This window comes from Lupinus angustifolius, chromosome LG06 (genome assembly GCF_001865875.1).
Source record: "Lupinus angustifolius cultivar Tanjil chromosome LG06, LupAngTanjil_v1.0, whole genome shotgun sequence".
NCBI lineage: Eukaryota > Viridiplantae > Streptophyta > Magnoliopsida > Fabales > Fabaceae > Lupinus > Lupinus angustifolius.
The window spans coordinates 15,864,928-15,887,476 of NC_032014.1; the positions used below are offsets into that span (position 1 = coordinate 15,864,928).

Genomic DNA, 22,549 nt, shown 5'->3' on the forward strand with positions numbered 1-22,549 from the left:
GAGAGAATCCTCTCTTGAGGGGATTTTGTCCCCTATACCACATGGTCATGTCAGACCTGTGCTAAGCGCATGGTTACCCACGTTGGGCGGTGGGTCTTTTTTCAAGGTTTGGTCGAGTATGGTTGAGCCATGGCCATGATATGGTCTTGGTTTGGGCCCTTTTTGAGTTTTTACGAAATTTTGACTTGGCCCAATAACCCATTCTTAAATTTTTATAATTTCCCATACTTTTTTTGAAAATTTTCTGATTTATTCCCAAAACTCGAAGAATTTTTATTTTCAAAGAAAAAAATTAATTTTTACTTTGATTATAAAAATTGTTCTTCTTTTTGGCATATATATATAAAAAATTAATGTAATAAATAGAAGAAAAAGATGAAGGGAAAAACATAGTATATATATTCAAAATGTATTGGGTTGCCGCCTAGCAAGCGCTCTTTTAGCGTCATTAGCTTGACGCATGTTACCTACCAAACCAGAATTCACCATCTTTTTTCTACTGCTCAGTTGAACTTGGCTTACCCCTTAGGATAACATTACAATGTTCTATCGGATTAACTTCGGTATTAGCTGAAAATGTTGATTTCTGATTTTCAACTAGTTGTTTGGCCAGTTGCTCGATTTGAATTTCCATATTCCTGAAAGATGCATCAATATTCTTCTGGTTTGACATTGTTATTTGCATGAACTAATTTAATGTGTCTTCCAATTTAACACTTTTGTCCTGTGTTGGTAGTGATTGTTCCTTGGGTAGAATTGAGATGGTAGCTTTTGAGGATTATCTTGTCTCCAAGGTTGAACCATCTGAAACTGATTATTGCCACCTTGATGGTAATTATTTTGAAAGTTCTACCTTGGAGGATTGCCCACAAAATGGACCTCCTCATTTTTACAATGGCCTGCCTCATGATTGTCAGCACAATGGTCACACCTATAAACTTGCTTCTTTGAAGATTCTCGTATTTGTCAACATAAATTATTAAGCTTTTGGGTCAGTTCATCAAGCTATTGTTGAAGCAGTTTATGTTGAGCCAACATTGCATCGGTTGAGCTTAATTCAAGGATTCCCCCTCTCCTTGATGGTGGTCCTCTTTGGTGTTGACTCTCCTGGTAATTCATGGTCATGGATTCAATTAGATCTATGGTTTCTTTCGGTGGTTGAGTCAAATGTTGTCTGCCAGCCGTAGCATTCAGAATCCATTTGTATTATTGTTGCAAACCATTGATGAAGATGTGGATTTGAGTTTGCACATCATTGGGCACTTCCTCCACATAGATTTGAATGTATGCCAAGATTCCCAAAGATTTTCCCCAGCAGGTTGAACAAATGTAGAAATTGTTGTTTTGAGATCCATAAACTTTCCTTGCGAAAAGTAACTGCTCATAAATTTCTCCTCCACCAGATTCCAATCATTCTGAATATGTGGAGGCAGATATAGAAACCATTCCTTAGCTTTACCTATCAGAGTTAAGGGGAAAAGCCTCAGAAAAGTGGGTTCCTCTTCTATTTCTGAGACACCAGCATTACCAACCAACTCATAAAATTTTGTGAGATGGTTGTATAGATCTTCATGCTCTAGACCGACAAATGGATTGGCGTACATTAGCTATACCAATCCATATTTCATTTCCGGAGTCTTTTGGGTACTAGATGGTCTCCCAATTCTTATCATGTTCCTTGACGTAAAACTGACAAATCCACCAGTGTTTGGCTGGTTTTCTGCCCTTGATCCTTCAATGGTTTGCTGAATATTGGCCATTGATTCTGAATTTTTCTTAGCTTTCCTTTGGGCTTTATTTTTCTTTCGTAGAGTTTTTCCAAGTTCTGGATCGAAATAAAATTCAACCTGTTTTTTCCTGCAATGCATGCACCAAAGGAAATGTTTCTCTGTTTTCACAAGAAAGTTAGTGATTAAGAATAGAAAATATTTATAATTTACATTGTTTGTACAAATTCAAATTAATTTGTACAAAAGTAAGGAAAAAAAATTGTACAAGATTATTAATAGTATAGCGTAGTAAATAATAAATCCTATTATTTAGCAACTCCCCCGCAGTGAGGCCAATTTGTTGAAAGAGTTTTTCTTGCTATTTATTGAGGCTAGTTTATGTTTGATTTATTTAATGACAGGTCGGTTCTTTGCTCGTCATCTCGGCTTTGGTGGAATAAATTCCAATGCCAGTATAATGGTTTCAAGAATGTTCCTTTTATCAAAAACTTAGCTTTATTGAATTATTAACAATTTCATACCATCTCGACTTTGTTGGAATAAATTCCAATGCCGACATAATGATATGAATTTAGCAATTTAACACAAGTGATTATGAGTAATATTTATTTTTGTTTTCCTTTCTTAACCAATCTACTTCCTTATGGAAGGTTGGTAAAGAACAAATAAATAAAGCAATAAAGTTATAATTTAACCGTACCACTTCTTTCGAAGGGTTGGTATAAAGAATAAAGAATAAAGCAATAAATAAATGTTAGTTGCGGAAATGTAAATGACAGAAAATAAATGTTAGTTGCGGAAAGTAAATGACAAAAAGTAAAAGTTAGTAGTTATATCACTCATTATAATTGTGTATTTTTCCTTTTCACAAAGATACAATTTATGAATTAAATTGCACATTTATTCAAGGTTTCTTTCTTTGTCAACAAATAAATTATAACTTAACACTTTACTATTTTACATTTGCATATCTTTCAAGATTTAATTGTAGTATTTTATAGGGTTATATCGAACCACAAGAAATTTCCTAATGAAATATTATTATAAACATGCTATATTACTAATAAAGTTTATTTTTTGTTTGATTTTGTTTGTGGACTTTGAAAAAGTAAACATAAATAAACATAAACAAATATTAGCGCTTATGTGGCATCGCTAGGCTGCCTACTTGAGCAGCGTTGACTGTGCTGATGGTGATGTGGCCTAGTGCTTGCTGATTTGGTCAGGTGTGTGGTTCCAAGCTAGGCGGTCCAGGTGCTCCGCTAAGCTGTCTGCTTGAGCAGGTTGGCTTGTGTTCTGACTGTGCCAAGTTGGGTCTGACCGTGCTAAGTTGGTGTCCATGTCAGCTAGGCATGGACTTGGTCCAAGCTAAGCTTCTTAGTGAGCAACTTCAACTTGACTCCATATTTTTCCACATAGGCCAAGTCTTGTTGAGTCATGCTTAAGGCTAAGCATATAGCTTGCCATGTCAACCTAAAGCATGTTATTTTTGGATCATTTTGGCCTCATTTGAGCATTTTATTTATGCTTGATTAATTCTTCTCTTTTCTAGCTAAATCTTACAAAATATAATAAAAAGGAAATACACAAAGCATATATACAAGCTTGTGATATTTTATCCAAAAAATGTTGAATTAAGTTGGTTTTCTCAATTTTACCAAGTATAAGTACCATAAAAAGTGTATGAAATTTAGGCGTTTTGACACTTATCAGCCATGCAACCCTTTTTCTTACTAACGAAGCGTTAGCCACAAAGCTGGCTATGCTCAGCTTCCTGCTTGAGTAGCTTGGTTCTTCTCCTTGATGAGTTGGCTAGGTGTTGAGCATAGAACTTGCCATGCTCAGCTGCCTACTTGAGCAGCTTCCTTTTTGACATTGATCATTTCCACTCAAGACCAATTTGCTTAGTCATGCTTAAGGATAAGCATATAGATGCCATGTCTATCTTAAGCACCATGTGCCATGTGTTTTGGCTGGATTGGCCGAATTTCGTTATTCTTTATTTTCACTTCTTTTAGAGTTTTGATTTCACCTAAAATTCACAAAAGGTTTGGAAAAGAGGTGCAAAAAAACATGTATAGATTAACTATAAAAATTTACTTAAAAAATGTTGAATTAAGTTAGGTTTTAATATGGTTGATTAGGATAAGTGCCCTAAACAGTATATGAAATTAAGGTGTTTTAGGCACTTATCGATAGATTTAGATCATTTGTCACATGTATGCAATAATCTTGATATGAATGTATTCAAATATAACGAAATACAATAATTGTATGTAGTTTATAATGTAGGGAAAGAGAGAAAGTGACACAACCAATTTATCTTAGTTTGATTGCCAACCACTGCAATCTACATCCAGTCTTCCCCTTATGATCTGGGTGATTTTATTTTATTAAGAAGAAATCAAATTTCTTTACAAGCACTTCTTCCACCAAGAAACTCTTGGAGCTGGCTTATAATGGAGAACACACCACTTCTAACCAAGTATATAAAGAGACTTCTTCTTGGACCTGACCTCTAGCCTAGTATTTCTCCCTAAATTCATCTCCTCTTCCAAGGTGATGCCTCACACCCTAGAGAAAAATTTACAACTCGATCAGTAAATGTGTACCAAATTCTTTGCACATATGATGTGCTAATCTTACACTAAATTCACAATCAATAACCTTTTGATGAATCTCACAATCTCAAAGTATGAAAATGAAATGATTATGAGATGCAAAGGAAAATCTTTGAAAATGATGATGCTTGAAAACATAAGCTCTTCAAAGATTCATATAACTCTCTCTTTTCATGAGTTTAGGAGTTCTAGGAGCAGAATATTGGTGTCTTATAGTCACAGTTTTATGATTCATTTAGTTTTGGATTAGCTTGACATGCCTATTAAAAGTTTTGAAGGTATCACTTTTTAGTGCTAGAAATTGAGTCCATGTAAATTTACAATAGTCATATACAATAACAAGTGCATAGCAACTTCCACCAAAACTCGTTATTTGAGATAGTCCAAACAAGTCCACATGAAGTAACTATAATGTCCTTGTTCTGGATGCCATGTTTTTAGAGGAGAACGAACTTTTCACTTGTTTTCCTTTTTGGCATGAGTCACAAGTTTCTTCCATTTTAAACTTGAGATTAGGTAGAGCAATTACTATGTCCTTTTTAGCTAACTTGTTCAAATGGATATGAGCATCTCGTCTATGCCAAATCCAAATAGCATCCACTTTTTAAATTAGAAAATTAGAAAATAAGGAGGTGATATCATTCCAATCAACCATATATATGTTATTTGTCCTATGACAAATAAAATTAACATTGTCGTTAATGTCACTTTTAATAATGCAGCACTTGGAGTCAAAGATTACCTTATTACCTTTGTTACATAATTGATTTATGCTTAGAAGATTATGCCCTAAGCCTTCCACATGGAGCACATTTTCAATGATTGTTTGTGAAGCATTACTAATCTTTCCAACTCCAAGTATCTTTCCTTCATTGTTATCACCATATGTGACATGACCTTTCTCCTTAGGTGAAAAGCTCAATGAACTTGGATTTATCACCTGTCATGTGTCTACAACACCTGTTGTCCAAGTACCATTTATGTCCAAACATCCTTAGGCACACCTACACAACAACATTCACTTGTAGGTCTCTTAGTGTTAGTTTTCTTGGGATCTTGTCCCTTTTTAGTCCATATATATTGTCCTTTGGATACATCATGCAATCTAATATGATAAGTATTAGTAGTATGACCATACATACCACAATAGGAACAAGTATGTGATTTACGTTAGGACTTTTTTTAAAATCAACATGTTATGTGATCTCTTTTTAGCATGCATGTATCCCAATCGGGATCTATTACCAAAATTTCTATGTTGTGGAAGTAAGTTATCTATTTTATGACTATCCTTAGAGAACTTAGCAACTTTTTATTTTAAGCATGTATTCTCTTTTTCTGGAAGTGGAGATTTTTCACAAGAGGGTGTCATAGTCATCTCAGAAGCACAATCACATGAAGAATTAGCATAAATGAGATGTAATCTTTTATTTTGGAGCTGAAGTTCATCAATAATATTATGCATTTCTATAATTTTCTTTCCATGCACCAAAATTACTCCTTTTCTATTTGTATTGATTTTAGCTAACTTTTTAAGCTCTTCATCTAATACTACTTATGCACCATATAAAACATCATACATGGGGAATCATCGCATTCATAATCGGAGTCGGGAATACTAACCTCACTCGAGTTGTCTTGCTTACGTAATTTGCATGAATCATGATTTTGCATCATAAGGCATAGTTTGGATGATTCTTCATCGTCTGATGTGCTTGAAGTGGCTTCGTATTCGGTACATTCCAAACGATGTAGTGGAATGTGAGGTCCATTTTGCACGGCCTTCCAAATATCCTTGTCAATGGCCTCAATGAAAATCCTAATTCTTATTTTGCAGTAGGCATAACCCTCTCTACTAAAGACGGGAGGTAGATTGATAAATGATACTTCACCACCGAAGAATATGTAGAGCCCATTGTGCATATCCTTATGATCTCACGAATTAGCGATTAAGCTAGTACTTGCTCGAACTAGCTCTAAGACCACTTGTTTGTTAACAATGGCTCTAACTTCACCTAGAGGAGGTCAGTGAATAGGTGATTGAAGTAACAATTAAACCCAATTCGAATTACAAAAGATAATCTCAAAAACTACCAATTTTGATCGATTAAAGGGTTGCTTAATCAATTAACCATAAAGCTGGACTTAATCGATTAACTTGCTGGTTTTCTTGAAAATCTTTTGGTTCTTGATGCAACAAGAAAGTCGTGATTAAACTAATCAAATATGCTCTTAAACATACTACTGAAGATGATTAACAAAGTAGATTCACTTTTGTAATGATCTCTAAATGAATGTAATCAAATAAAGCAAAAATACGATAATTGCATGTAAGTAAAAAGTAGGGTAAAAGGAATTTATTTTTTATCTGAAAGAAGTTAGCATTGTGGCGAATAAGATATCAGTAAAGGGTTCGTAGTAATTTGAAATTATGAACCGGAAGCTTTAGCACAAGTCTTCATATATGTTTATTATTTGGCAGGGACTTTATGAACCTTTTGTTGTCCCCAGCTTCCAAAATTTTTAACAACTGGTTTGAGGTGATCTTATACTAAGACTCTTTTCATTTAACCCTTTAACATCATGCTATACGAATGTATGTTTTAAAATTAAACCTATATGCTTTTTGATACTGGTTTCATGTCTATACATTGAATTAAGTTGCACAATATCTTAAATCTCTCCTCCCAGACATGTCATACTCCACCTTGTAACTGTTCCTCCTCAGCATATTGACATCTGTGTCCTTGTAATTTGATGATTGTACATGATTTTTCCATTATTTTGACCTTCCTGTACATAAGTTTCTAGTTTCTTCATTTACTTCGGTGGTGTGATGTTCAGCTTTGTTTGACATTGTTTCTGCAGTCAGATGTTCTGAAGGCAACTCTTGCAACAGATGCTGTGATAGGAAGTACAGTAAGAGCAATTATCTTTAGTGTGAAAAATACACCATAGTATACATGAATTTCTTCATCCTTCTTTGATAGAGATATTGACAATTATAGTGTATTTATGCTAAAAACAGCACAGCCAGTTTTTATCTTTCTAGGCATATATAATAGTATTTCTAAAACTGTAATGCAGGCCAGTGTCCACACTGCAGGAAGTGGCTATGTTCTGCTACATCATGTGATGGGAGAAACTGATGGGGATCGTGGAATTTGGTCGTATGTATCTTTTTTTGCTAGTAGATATCTTTATTGTGAATCACAATAAGAGAAAATGTTGTTTGCCAAACTTATTTTTCCTATGCTAGCATAATTTGAAAGTATATTTGGTGCAACATATGTTACACGTGTATTGATTCTGAGAAAGGAAGAACTGATGTATGATGACTAAAAGAAATTTATGTTTGGTCCAACGTATGAAACCTAATAATCCTACCAGAGTTAATAGTCGATACTTGCCCTAGAAAAACATACATAATACATATAAACTCGAGTAAACAAAGATATAGAGAACATATCACTGCCAATTCTATCTGAAGATAATACTATTAGTTCTATGCAATTATAAAAATCCTGTAAAACAGTTGCATTGCTCTTGATTCCTCTATGGAGAGACTTTCCTGACCAATGTATTTTAATTCTATAGTTTAGACAGCTTACTTTTAGTCAGCATTCCTTTGCATATAGCTTTATACTATTTATGTAAAATGAGTCAATAGCGTGCCATTATTCCTTGTAGACATGTTTAAGGTGGAATGGGCTCAATATCCAAGGCTATTGGTAATGCTGCAATGGAAGCCGGAGCACAAGTTATAACCAATGCTGAGGTATGTCATCAAGAATGTCTATTGGCTTTCTAATTTACTCCCTCCATTATGAGCATCAATTGTGGGGATATGAAGGTTTTCATGGGGTTATGGTAAAGGGGAAGCCAACATGAAAAGTAAGACTATTCTAAATTTCTCTCCGGCTTTTGATTTTATAATAGCCCGCAAGTACTTTAAGAAGCGGGAGGAACATCTTATCACATAAGAATGGGGCGGCATATTGGGAAGTAAGTCCCACATCATCTATCTTATTATCTCAGGAATGGTTTAAATACATTTTGAGCTACTTCTCTAATTGTTAGTTGGTTTTGAGATGAAACCTTAACATGATATCCGACAGGCTCCTGTGGAGGGTTTGGCTCATTATCTCTGCAATGGTTTAATTATTTGTTGGACTACTCCTCTTATTGCCAATTGGTTTTAAAATAGAACCTTAACATGTTCCGAAATTGATTTCTTTCTTAATGAAATCATATAGAAAGCTTTGCTTGGACTACAAAGTCATACTAGGAGAGAGCTTGACAACCAAACATAGAGTTTTGGTTATGGATGTGAAAGTTAAGAGTATATTGGAGAGAAAAGGCCAATATAGAGTCCCATGAATCAAGTGGTGAAACGTGAAGGTTGAGGAACGAATGAGCTTCCAACAATGGGTTTTGAAGGAAGTGTTGTGGGTGGCATAAGGAAGTGTTAACGATATGTGATATAAGATGGCTATAGGATTTAAGACTATAATAGAGATACTATGTGAATCTAGACGCTTTGGATATAGTTAACATAAAGGTGGTTTTGGCTGATGGTATCGAGGTGCATTCTTCAGTCGTCCTGTCTAACGCAACTCCTTATAGAACTTTCGTGGTAAATTTTTAAACTAGCTGAAAATAGCAACCTTAACATGTTCCGAAATTGATTTCTTTCTTAATGAAATCATATAGAAAGCTTTGCTTGGACTACAAAGTCATACTAGGAGAGAGCTTGACAACCAAACATAGAGTTTTGGTTATGGATGTGAAAGTTAAGAGTATATTGGAGAGAAAAGGCCAATATAGAGTCCCATGAATCAAGTGGTGAAACGTGAAGGTTGAGGAACGAATGAGCTTCCAACAATGGGTTTTGAAGGAAGTGTTGTGGGTGGCATAAGGAAGTGTTAACGATATGTGATATAAGATGGCTATAGGATTTAAGACTATAATAGAGATACTATGTGAATCTAGACGCTTTGGATATAGTTAACATAAAGGTGGTTTTGGCTGATGGTATCGAGGTGCATTCTTCAGTCGTCCTGTCTAACGCAACTCCTTATAGAACTTTCGTGGTAAATTTTTAAACTAGCTGAAATAGCAACTTCTTTGTTCCCAATATCTTGTTTAATTTATAGTATCTGCTAATATGAACCAGGAATTAGTGTCTGACAACGTCCTACCTGTTGATTTTGTTCGTGCAATAAAGAACCCTGACTATAGTTCTGTAATTTAATATACTTCTTCATCCTAGTTTATCTTTTTTGAATACTCACAATCTCTACTATGTGAGTATGTGTCACTGAACTAGAATGATAGGTGAGATTTGAATATATGTAGACATATGCTTTTATTCTATTGTCTGCTAAATTCGAAAGCCTGGAGTTCATCAATTGGAAAATCTTTTTAGTAGAAACCTCAAATCTTAATCAGATGACAAACCTGTGGTAACTATATGGCCAAAAGAACAAATAAGACAAAGTTGGGGTAATTATAACTTGTAAACAACATGAACTTTTTGAAAACTTTTCTCTTTTTTTGTTCATGAGATATGACTCTTGTTCTTTGCTGGTCATTGGAATACCGCAACTATTAAGTAGAGACATTGCAAAGAATATTTTTGACTTAGTACAATAGGATTTTCTTTTTTTTACTCCCCTCAGTTTAATCATCAAAATCAGGACAAACTATTTTCTCTCCATTTTTTTCATTAGGTGTCAATTCTTTTATTTGGTAAATATCTCCTGAAACAGGCAACGACAAAAATAAATGTAGCAGTTGATAAATTGCCCCAATTTCAAAGTTGCAAGCTAGACCATCCTCATGCTGGCCCACAGCATGTTGACACTATTCATATAGGTTCGGAGAGGTATGTTAAAATTGAACCATTTTTTCATCTATCGTGGATTCATGCAGTTAACCAGCATGTATATTTGTTGTAGTCTTGTTCAATATGGACAGTTGGAAATTATTTAATTTCAAAACATGTCAGTTCTTCTTTACTAGTTAATTTCTATTTAGCATGGAAGAGATTCATTCTGCATCCCAACATGCGGTGAATGGAGTACCATCACGAAGACCAATTATGGAGATGACAATTCCCTCTGTACTGGACAAAACTATATCACCACCTGGTACTTGAAACTTTGCTGTAAAGACTTTCCTGATATGTTCTGTTTGTGAATGTTTAGTTGCTTAGGTTTCAATGCATTTGCCGTATTTATCCTGATTAATTTTCAGCTTTGTTATAATGACATTATTTGTCTATAGCATGCCATTTAATTTCTTTAACTAACGGAGCAGCACCGGAGGCATGTTTCTGTTTCAGTACCCATCTTGTTAATTTATCTGTATTTGATGGCTTGATGGTTTCCTAATCTATGAAGTTTATTAATAACATCATCTAGTTTATGAAATTTGTTTTCTTCATAGGTAAGCATGTGATCAACCTGTTTGTTCAATATACTCCCTACAAGCCATTGGATGGTGATTGGCAAGATCATGACTACAGAGTTAGTTTGTTCTGTGTTTTCTTGTTGCATTAATTATTATGTTTTGTTATGTAATCTAGGGTCCAATTTTGTTTTATTCCACCAGGAATCATTTGCACAAAAATGCTTCACATTGATTGATGAATATGCCCCTGGCTTCAGCACATCAGTCATTGGTTATGACATGTTGTCTCCACCAGATCTCGAAAGGGAAATTGGTTTGAAAGGTAACTTTTTCCTTGACCACCTAAACAAAAAATTAGGCATTTGATATTTGTTCAAGAGCAAAATTGCTTTTCTTTGTAAAGAATAAATAGTAGAGTCTAAAAATAACTCACACCAATAGATTAGAAGAAGTAATCTATGTTATGATCACTCAACAAATTGTGATATAGAACTCATACAACCAAGTAGCCTTTTATAGGGAAAATACTACATGTACATACAAGAAAAAATAAGATACATATCACACCAAGCACTTATTACTAGCCTACAATACTAGATGTGAACACAAAACAATAAGATACAATTCACAGTAAACATTTATTACCAGCCTGCAATCTTTTACCATAGGAACAAATGGAACATAAAAAGGTAGAGTGGGGGTGTTGTAATGTTTGACTTTGAATGTGATTATGGTCACTTTGAGTAGCACCATTTTTTGACAAACATAATAATTGAATTGCTAACACTTATCTTCAATTATTACTTTCCTTCACTGCTGACCTCGCAACCTCGCAATGATGCCAAGTTGTCTTGTAAACTCTTCAAACTTTGGACCATGAAGTCCTTTGCAAATATATTTGCAACTTGACCTTCAATGGTCATATACTTTATTTCGATGTCACTTGCAATACCTTTTCTCTGACAAAACTGTAATGTACCTCCACATGCTTGGTACTTGCTTGAAACACTGGATTTTTAGCTAAACAAATTGTCGACTTGTTGTCGTAGTATAACTTGATCGTATAGTCAGTCGGTTCATGTAAATCTTGCAATAGCTGTATTAACCTTGTACATTCTTGAGTTGCCATAGTTGCTGCTCTATACTCCACTTTTGTGTTTGACAGATATTGTGGGTAATCTTTTGCTACACCAAGATACTACTTCTGATCTGAGAGGAAACATATAACCACTTGTCAAACATTGAGTGTCATGGTAACCAACGAAATCAACATCGCAATATACTATGAATAGCAAGCCACACCTTTCTTGTAAATCATTCCATGATCGATAGTACACTTGACATACCTTAATATTTGTCGTGTTTCTTCCAAATGCAACTTCTTTGGCTTCTGCATGAATTGACTTACCACACCCACTACATGTGATATGCCAAGTCGAATTAGAGTGAGGTAAATCAAACTTCCCACTACCTGCCTATACATTGTTGCATCCTCCAAGTCTTTTCCCTCACATGAACAAAATCTTGCGTTGATGTCTAACGAAGTTGAAATCGGTTCGTGATCCAACATACCATATTTTTGCAGTAGATCTTGAGCATACTTATGCTGACACGGAAACAACCCACCTTGGTTCTCTTTTTTGCAAGTCCCAAAAAATGTTTTAATTCTCCAAGCTCCTTCATGTGGAAACAAACAGACAAGTACCTCTTGTTCGGCAAACTTCTTTGTCATCTTCAATGATAATGTGGTCATTAACATATGTTAGCAGTATAGCTAGATTATAATCTTACTGTTTCATGAACAAGCTTGAATATGATGGTGCCACCAAATATCCACTTTATAGTAAGAATTCTAAATTTTTTCCATACCAACCTCATGGTGTCTGCTTCATCACATATAATGCTTTCTTTAACTTGCGCACATAATTTGGGTAAGCCTTACTCTCTAAGCCCCTTGGTTGCTCCATATAAATTTCTCGATCTAACTCACTGTGCAAAAATGTATTTTAAACATCCATTTGCCAAAATCTTCATGACTTGTTAGCTGCTAAAGCTAATAGCACACACAAAGTGGTTATCTTAGCTACCAGACTAAATGTTTCATGATAGCTATATTTTTGCGAAAATCCTCTTACCACTAAACAATCCTTGCACATATCTACAAATCCATGTAGACGAGACTTCATTTTGTACACCCACTTCCATGAGATGGGTTGTACTCGTGTAGGTTGTGGCACTAACTCTTAGGTTTCATTTTGTTTTAATGCTCACATCTCTTCTTCCATTGCATCTCGTTAATCCTTGGACTTAGCTGCTTCTTCATATGTACTGGGCTCTTTCACATTTTTTTCTTCAATTAGCATTACATTGGCATATTTTGGATTCGACTTACAAATCATCTCTTCTTCTAAATCCTCTTACCACTAAATCCCCTCCTCTAATTCCTCTATCTGGCTTAGTCTCTCTTCCTCTAGAAACTTAATATGAATATTTGTCTGCCAAGAGATTTTGCCTTTCTCGGGTGATCTTGATTTGGATTCATCCATTGTTGGTTCATCATCAATGGCTTCTTCTGTCGACGACCATTCCCTAGCTTCTGATTGAATTTCTATTTGCTTTTGTACTTGATCCTCAATCACTTTAGAATTTCGTAGCAACACAACTTGAGGAGATTGCCATGATGATGCCTCATCAAACACCACATTTATGGAGACAAAACATTCTATTGTTAAATCACAATATCTCTTTCCTTTATGTTGACTGTCACAACCAACTTATATCCAAAAAATTACTTTGTCTAATTTGCTACGATGCTAGCTTGGGACGAACACACAACAAATACATGCAAGCTCAAAAATAATTACCAATGACTTTATGCTCCATAACTTCTTATGTGGTGAAATTAAGTTAAGCTTGGCTTGTGGCAACCTCTTGTTAACATAGACAATTCCTTTCATGCATTTCGCCTAGAACTATGATGAGACATTTTTAGTGTGCAACAAGCTCCTGCATGTTTTATCCAAATGTTGATTCTTCCTGTATGTCCTGCACGTTTTTAGTTCTCCTTTATACTCTGAAGAGGTTGTGGTGATCACAAGTGAGACACCGCGTCTTGAACCAAAACCTTAAGGTATTAGTTCCATGGGTCTTTCCTTCTTATAAACTCTTTCACTCCTCCCTACATATCCAATGTGAGATTTCACACTTGAATAAACCCAACAATCTCCCCCTCAAGTGTGAGTACCACACACTTTTCGGTCCACTCCCCCTTCAGTCCACCATGTCCCAGCCGAACCATCGGCTCTGATACCACTTGTTGGACCAGACTGCGACTGGGGAGCATCCAACCACCGGGGAGTTCCATTGTTACATGGGTATGGGAAGAGTGAAGAGTCACAAGTGAGACACCACGTCTTGAACCAAAACCTTAAGGCATTAGTTCCATGGGTATTTCCTTCTTATAAACTCTTTCACTCCTCCCTACATATCCAATGTGGGACTTCACACTTGAATAAACCCAACAATATTTGACTGTTTATCCTCGTCCGCAGTCATATGGTTAGATCAACTAGAACCAACAATCCAATCATTATCAGAATTGATTAATTTGCCAATAATTGTGACAAGCGCCACCTCTTCGGCTAGTTCATCCATGCATGATATGGCAATCTCCTCACCTTAATTCCATTGAGGTTGTCCTCCATCATATACTTCATTACTATAACCAGACTCTTCTGTGATAAATGACACTTGGTGGTCTTATTCTTCTTCATTGTTATTCTGCTTGTGTATAACAACAATACCTTATACCTTCTCGACCCTTCAATCTTGAGAAAGTGGTCTATTTTATTATACTTATAACACTGATCATCCTCACAGTGATACTTCTTTTCTACTCTGTCATCTGATCTTTGTATCCAGTATATCTACCTCCCCTTCTTTGTGGAGTTGTACCACATCGACCTCTCTACCAACCTTGTTGGTTTATACATGAACTTGCACCTTCATTGTTGAACTTTGCAGTTGACTTGTCTTCAATGGACATTCTCCTTTTGGTAAAGATTGCTCTGTCCTCTTCAGTTATTCAAACTTTAGCATATGCTTCTTCATGGTTGGCCAATATATTTTCCAACTTTGTTAAAGTTGGTTCTTTAGCACATCTGCAAGTAGTTATAATTATCACAAGGTATTTAGACTTCAAACCATGTGTATTTATGCTCCAATTTATCGCCTTGTTGAATGCATTCTCTGAACCCAATTTTGCACTCAGTGTCATGTTGCCATGTTGCCATGTTTGATAGATTTGATTTCATTCTCCAACAGATGCAATTTTACATCTCTATTTTCACAATTGGTTAAACTAAACACGAAAGAGGAGGATCAAAATTATACATTTTATCATAGAATGACAAAGCAGTTGGACCAGATAATATATCTATTGAAGCTTGAAAGGTCCTAGGAGAACATCAAACTTGTTGGCTCAGTTTCTGAATGAATTCATGAGTTCTAAGATGTCAAATGAGTGGAGCAAAAACATTTTAAACCTATTATAAGAATAAGAGAAACATACAAAATTGTGCAAAATATAGGGAGGTTAAGCTCTTGAGCCATACTATGAAGCTATGAGAGAGAATAATCGAGCAAAAGGAGAGTCAAGAGATGTGTATCACTAAAAATCAACTTGACATTATATCGGGAAGGTTGACCATGGAGGCTATATACTTGGTATGATTATTGATAGAAAGATACTGAAGGAACCAAATGGACTTGCACATGATCTTCATTGATTTAGAGAAGGCGTACGATTAGGTGCCTAGAGAGGTATTTTAGTAAGCTCTTGAGAATAAATATATTCAAATTGCATTCATTCGAACAATCAACAATGTGTATGACAAAATCAAGACTACCATGTGAATACAAGATGAGGTCTCATAAGACTTTGCTATTGCCATAGGACCAAGGGTCAACGTTGAGCTCCTACTTATTTACATTGCTCTTGGGTGTGCTTATTGGGCCTATCCAAGAATATGTGCCACAACGCATGCTTTTTAAGGATGATATTTTCTTAGTGGGATAATCGAGAGAGGAACTAAATGTGATGCTAGAAATGTAGAGACAAACTTTAGGAGCACATGACTAACGTATAAGTTGAAGTATGGTTGGGTATATGGAGTGTAAGTTTAGCAAGAGACGGACAAACCGTACTGTAGATGTAAAAATCGGAGATCATATCATATCACAAGTCTCTAGATTTAAGTATCGTGAATCAATCATTCAAGGTGATGGAGAAATTGAGGGAGATGTAAAACATAGGATTCAAGTGAGATGAATGAGATGACGAAGTGTTTCAGGTGTCATATGTGATAGAAAGGTGTAACTCAAACTTAAGAGGGAGTTTTATCGCACAACTATAAAACCCACAATGTTATATGGGACTAAATAGTGGACTATAAAATATCAAGAAGAGAATAAACTTCACATAGCAGAAATGAGAATGTTACGTTGGATGATTGGATATACTAAACAAGATGATTAGAAATAAATACATTCGGTAGAAAGATGGAGTCACCCTATTGTAGAAAAGATCATAGAGTCGCGCCATAAGTAATTTGAACATGTATGGAGGAGACCGTCAGAAGTCACAATAAGGAGAGCATATCAAATTGAAGTTAGTTCATTTCTTAGAGGAAGATGAATGTCAAGAAAAACCATTAGGGAAATGATTAGGAAAGATTTGCAAATGACCACAATTAGGGGAGTATATTAAATGAAAATCAATCCAATTCCTAGAGGAAGGTTGATTCGAAGAAAAGCCATATGCAAAATGATTAGGAAAGATTAAGAGATGAATGTTTTGTCAAAAAAATGATTTATGAGATAACATTATGGCGTTGTTCGATCCATATAGCTGATCTCACCTATTTAGATTAGAGATTGGTTGTTGTTGTAGGATAGAGTGATGGTGTTGTAAAATTTGATTTTGCAATGTCACTCAGATGACTTTGAGTCGCATCATTTTCGACCAAAATAATAATTGAATTGTAGGACACTTTTCTATGGAAAAAACTTAGAAGTGAAAATGGTCTGATTTTATTTTTTTAGGAAAGAAGAATTTCACTAAAAGGTTAATTAAACAGTTAGGCCAACAAGATATCCTCCTTAAAAAAGAGAGGAAAGAAAAACAATGAAAGAAAAGAAAACATGGATGGAAGAATTGCTTCCCAATCCATAAACTCATGATGTTTTACTATATCATTGGTACATTTTCACTATAAAATTTAAATTTTTTTTTGGCAGGAGGGAATATATTTCATGGTGCTATGGGATTGGATTCTCTTTTTCTCATGCGACGTGTGAAAGGATGGTAAAAATGATTTTAGATGGCATAATATGTTTTTGTCTTCTTTTTTAACATATCATAATGTTAGCAACATGCTCCTGCTCATAATTATGGACTGTTGTCATTGATATGGGACAGGTCAAACTACAAGACTCCGCTTCGAGGATTATATTTATGTGGAAGTGGAGCACATCCTGGGGGCGGAGTTATGGGGGCTCCTGGACGAAATGCCGCCCAATTAGTTCTACAAGATAATAGAAAGACCAAGTGAATGATGATGACAAATATTATAGTTTTGTTGCTCAATGTAAAGATGTATCTTTCAGTGTAACTATATGCAAAAACATTCACCAAATCTTGGTTGGATGTTTTATAAAGAAATTAGATGAACAATTGCAAAACTAACTTGCTGAAGCCGAAGTGAGGATTTTAGATAGAAAAAAGGAAACTTAAACTTAACATGAAATCCATGGTTCAGCGTATATTTTTATTTGTGGGTGGTAATATAATATCAGATTTCTTAGAGTAACAAAATATATCTCATCAACCAATCTTTAAGATCAGTAGCACCCATGTTTCAAGGGTCTGTCTTTGGTTCAACTATAAGCCCTTAATGCTTCTTTGGTTAAGAGAAGAAAGTAAGATATGAGTGAGATAGTATAGAGAATGAAATGGATGAGAAATAGGTGTAAAATGAAGTAGATTTTTATATTATTTGGTATGAGTGAAATGAAAAAGAAATAAAAGAAAAAGAGACGTCAGAAATAAAAATGTTATAAATGAAAATACCCTGATAACAAAAAATGGAACATTATTATTATCTTATATTATTATATTCCAAGGTTATATTTGTCATCTCATACCATCCAACATTTTCTACTAGTTTTCTCTTCATTTTTAGTGAGAGATGATTGTGTGAGTATCACATGCTTTTTAGTCTTTGCACCCTTTCTCTCTTTTTAACCAAATGAGAGAAAAGTCTATTTTCTTCATAACATATTTCCTTCCAACTTCTTTCATCTCTTTCTTTATACAACCAAATGAAGGGAAAAAATAGAAGGAAAAAAAAGAATTTAATTTTGATTTATAGTCCTTCCGTATTTACAAACTTGTGACAAATCTGTACTTACTAGTTTTAATTGAATGATGTAGCACTTTATTATTTACTAATTTACTGCAAATAATGTAAAAAGGAAAGCCATATTAAAAAACCAAAGAAAACAGAGGGAGGGAGAGAGAGCACTTTGATATTTCTTCAAAAGCCTTCATAATCTCATAGAACTTGTCTCTAACACTTGGCCTATGAAAATAATCTCATGTAGTATAGTATGTATTTTCAAGTCAACTCCTTTTTACAATAGCATAAATAGTAAAAAGTGAATTATTTTTTAAGATAATATAATTTCATATTTCTTCAATCATGAGTTCTATTGCTTGAAGTATTGTCACTATTGAGCTACTAAAGATGAGTGAATTAATTTCTGAAAACGTTTTTGCTAGAATTAGTGAACCTATATAAGCATAGGAGTTGTCAATTTCGTTAGTAACTTTGAGTAATTTATTGTCCATTGCTTGAAGTTTCAGAATCTAATAAGCCAATCTTGCAGAGTTTAGCAAACTCCAAAAATAGGTATTGCAACACATAAGGTGTCCCTAAGTCAACAGTTTCTGATTCATTTATGTTATATATAAACCAATAAAGTAAATTTGGTGGTTAGGCATGGGAATCGGGAATCAATTTATTAATTGATATTTAGTTTTAAGCGAACTATCATTGAAGATATCATTTTCTTCATCCTTGAGCTTGAAGCCGTTATTTCTTAAATAATGTAACTCGATAACATATGAGAAGGAGATTCATAATCGTAACAAAAAACATACAAAGACAAGAAAGAGAAAAGAGGATGCAACAGTCACACCGCAGAGACAGAGACATTGAAGAAGAGAGACAACATCAAAAAAGTCAAGATAGGATTTGACTACTACCATTTAGATGGAACCACATCTTCTATCCCAAAGCTTCCTATTTTGATAGGATTGGGTATTAGTATGGTGCACTTACTTGGAGAGCCGAAATATTGTTTTACTTCTTTGGGCACAATTTAAATAAAAAGTTACTTTTTCAAAAGAATCTTCAGTGGTATTCTCAAAATTTAAATGGATTCATTTATTAATTTTTCTCTAGTAAGTGATACAAACATAACCAAATGATTAAAAAATATTTTATTATACTATAATTTAATATGGAATTAAATGAAAGGAAATTAAAATAAAATATTTTAAAATATATTATTAATTAATACTCAATAATAATAATAATATAAGTATAAAGAATATATCATACATCTCAACTAAATATAGCATTAACATAATGTATCAAATATTATGTATCAATTATAAGTATAAGATTTCAACTAAGAAGTGGGTGAATTAGTTTTCTGGTCAAGGTTAAACTTTTCTGTTATAAAATGTTAGAGTATGTTGTAGCGAAAATGTTGTAGAAAAATAACCAAAGTACAATATAAAATAGAGAGAATATGGAGAAGAGAAAAAGTACATAGTGAACTTTTTATATTGGTTCACCTTCTTGTCCTCTAAAGGCTACGTCCAGTACTCTTGCAACACAAGAGATTTTTCCAGTGATATATTGAGTTGTAATTACAAATCTCAACCCGAGATTATATGTACATCACACACTCACCTATATCTCACCAGTTAGAAGAAAACCATTTCTAAGCAGTCATCCTCCCCCTTTCCACCACACCCTATGGTGGAAAGTAGATACTAGATAAATGAAGACTTATATAGGGCAATGATTTCCTTACAAGATATAACAATTCTATAACTTGCAATCCTTAGATTCTTTCTATACTTCATACACAATGCTCTTTAGTGTTTAAGTTAGGAAAACTTTAGACAAAACAGTTATGTGCAACTTCGGAAAAATCTTAAAGTTAAAACTCAAGTTGCATGAACAAAATGCAGAAAGTTGTATGTGAAAGTTGTGCAATTGTGTGTATCAATGTGTATTAGGAAATGAGTGTTCCTTGACATTTAAATAGGCTTCCAACCAGCTATCATACTATTAAGTGAAGGTAGAACTCGATTAGAATGAACCCCATTTGTTTTGAATGAAAGTTGTTCAATTTGGATTTGAAAATATGGTCCAACAACTCTTTGTAACCGGTTACTGTAGGCAATAACCGATTATCCAACCATTTTGTTGAACTTAGTAATCAGTTACTCCTGAGAGTAATCAGTTCCTCAGTGTTACTTTTGCTGGGCAACACATTACTCAGTTTGGTAACCTGTTACTCAGACCTAGTAACATGTTACTCACAGTCACATAGTTCAAGTAACCTGCTATTCAGGTCTACTAATTTATTACTCAAGTCAAGTAACTCATTACTTAGCATTTTGAAATTTGGTTTCTTTTGATAAGAGTTTCCAGTTGATTTTAATTTTTTTTCACTTTTGAGAATTGCTCCTAAATATATAAAAGATTAAGGATAGAAGTATCTATATAGAAGACTTAATAACTCTTTGTTCTTGAAGCTTGGTCTTCTATGTCTTCAAGGTATTTTTCCTTTTGCTTCTTTTTGGTGATCTTGGTGTCGTCATTAAAATCACGCCAATGGCAGGAGCAAGATCTTTTTCACAATCTCCCTCTTATACTAACAAGCATTGTTGAATGACCATTGTTTAATATGAATTATGGCGTAGTGAATGTATGCCAGCTGGAAATCGTGTTCAACTATAGTAAAGTTGTAAACTTTGTACCATTAGATTTGTATTATAGTCTATCACACTAATTCTATATAAGAATTTATATCATAGTGACTTAATACACAGTTCTCTTTTGTATCGTATAAAGAAGATCTTGATCCTGACCTTGACACGCTTTTGATGAAGTCACCAAGATCACCAAAAAGAAGCAAAAGAAAGAAGACCTTGAAGACATAGAAGACCAAGCTGCAAGAAGAAAGAGCTTTTAAGTCTTCTATATATGTATTTCTATCCTCCACCTTTTATATATTTAGTAGAAATATTCACAAGTGGAAAACAATTTTTAAATTCAATTGGAAAGTCTTAGTCAAAAACAACCAATTTTTAAAATGCTAAGTAACGGATTACTTGACCGGAGTAACAAGTTACCGCACCTGAGTAACAAGTTACTTGAACTGTGTGACTGTGAGTAATAGGTTATTGGATCTAAGTAACAAGTTACCAAACTGAGTAATGAGTTACACAACAAAAATATCACATAGTAGCTGACTACTCTGAGGAGTAAGCTATTACTCAATTGGATATAATGTTTGGATAATATGTTACTTCCTTCAGTAATCAGTTACAAAGACTTGTTGGACGAGATTTTCAAATCCAATCTGAACAACTTTCATCAAAATTGAATGGTTTCATTTCAATCAATTTCTACCTTCACTTAGGGGGTATGATAACTGATTGAAAGCCTATTTGAATTCCAAGGAACACCCATTTCGTGACACACATTGATACACACAATTGCACAACTTTCACATACAACTTTCTACACTTTGTTCATGTAACTTGAGTTTTAACTTTCAAAATTTTATGAAGTTACACATATGTGTTTTGTCTAATGTTTTCCTAACTTAAACACTAAAGAGCATTATAATCTATGGATTGCAAGTTATAATATTGTTATATCTTGTAAGGCAACCCTTGCCTTGGCAAAATTTTCATTTATCTTGTATTTACTTTTCAACATAGAGTATGGTGAAAAGGGGAAGAGTGTTTTATCAGAAGTGGTTTTCTTCTAAATAGTGAGATATAGGTGAGTGTATGATGTACACGTAATCTCAGGTAGAGATTTATAATTACAACTCAATATATCACTGCAAAAATTTATTGTGCTGCAAGAGTACAAAAATGTAGCTTTCGATGGACAAGAAGGTGAACCAGTATAAAAAAATCACTGTGTACTTTTCCTCTTCTCCATATTCTCTCTATTTTATATTATGTAAAAAAATTTTGCAACATTTTCGCTACAACATACTCTAACATTGTATAGTAGAAAAGTTTAACCTTGACGAGAAAACTAATTCACTCCCCCTCTTATTTTCCATCTTATACTTACAATTAGTATCAGAGCTTAGTTTGTGTAAGATACTCCCAAGATCCTTAACTTAAAGACGGCCTCAAAATCCTTTTTTGGAGAAGGTTCCAACAACAATCATCCTCCAAGTTTCAATAGAGAATGCTATGATTTCAAAAAAATTAGGATAAGAATCTTCATGGAGTCTCAAGACCTTGATATCTGGACTTTGATTGAAGAGGGGCTCTTATGAAACCTTTTTCTTAATCAATGGTGTAAGGGAAAATAAATGGAAATCTACCTAGAATGATGAGAATAAGAAGAAGGTGCAGTATGACCTTAAAGCCAAAAATATCTTCACTTCAGCCCT

The 22,549-nt window shown here is 34.2% G+C and overlaps 1 pseudogene; it reads left to right on the forward strand.

The window, feature by feature from the left end:
• On the forward strand, positions 1,672–17,485 carry LOC109350499 (annotated as a pseudogene).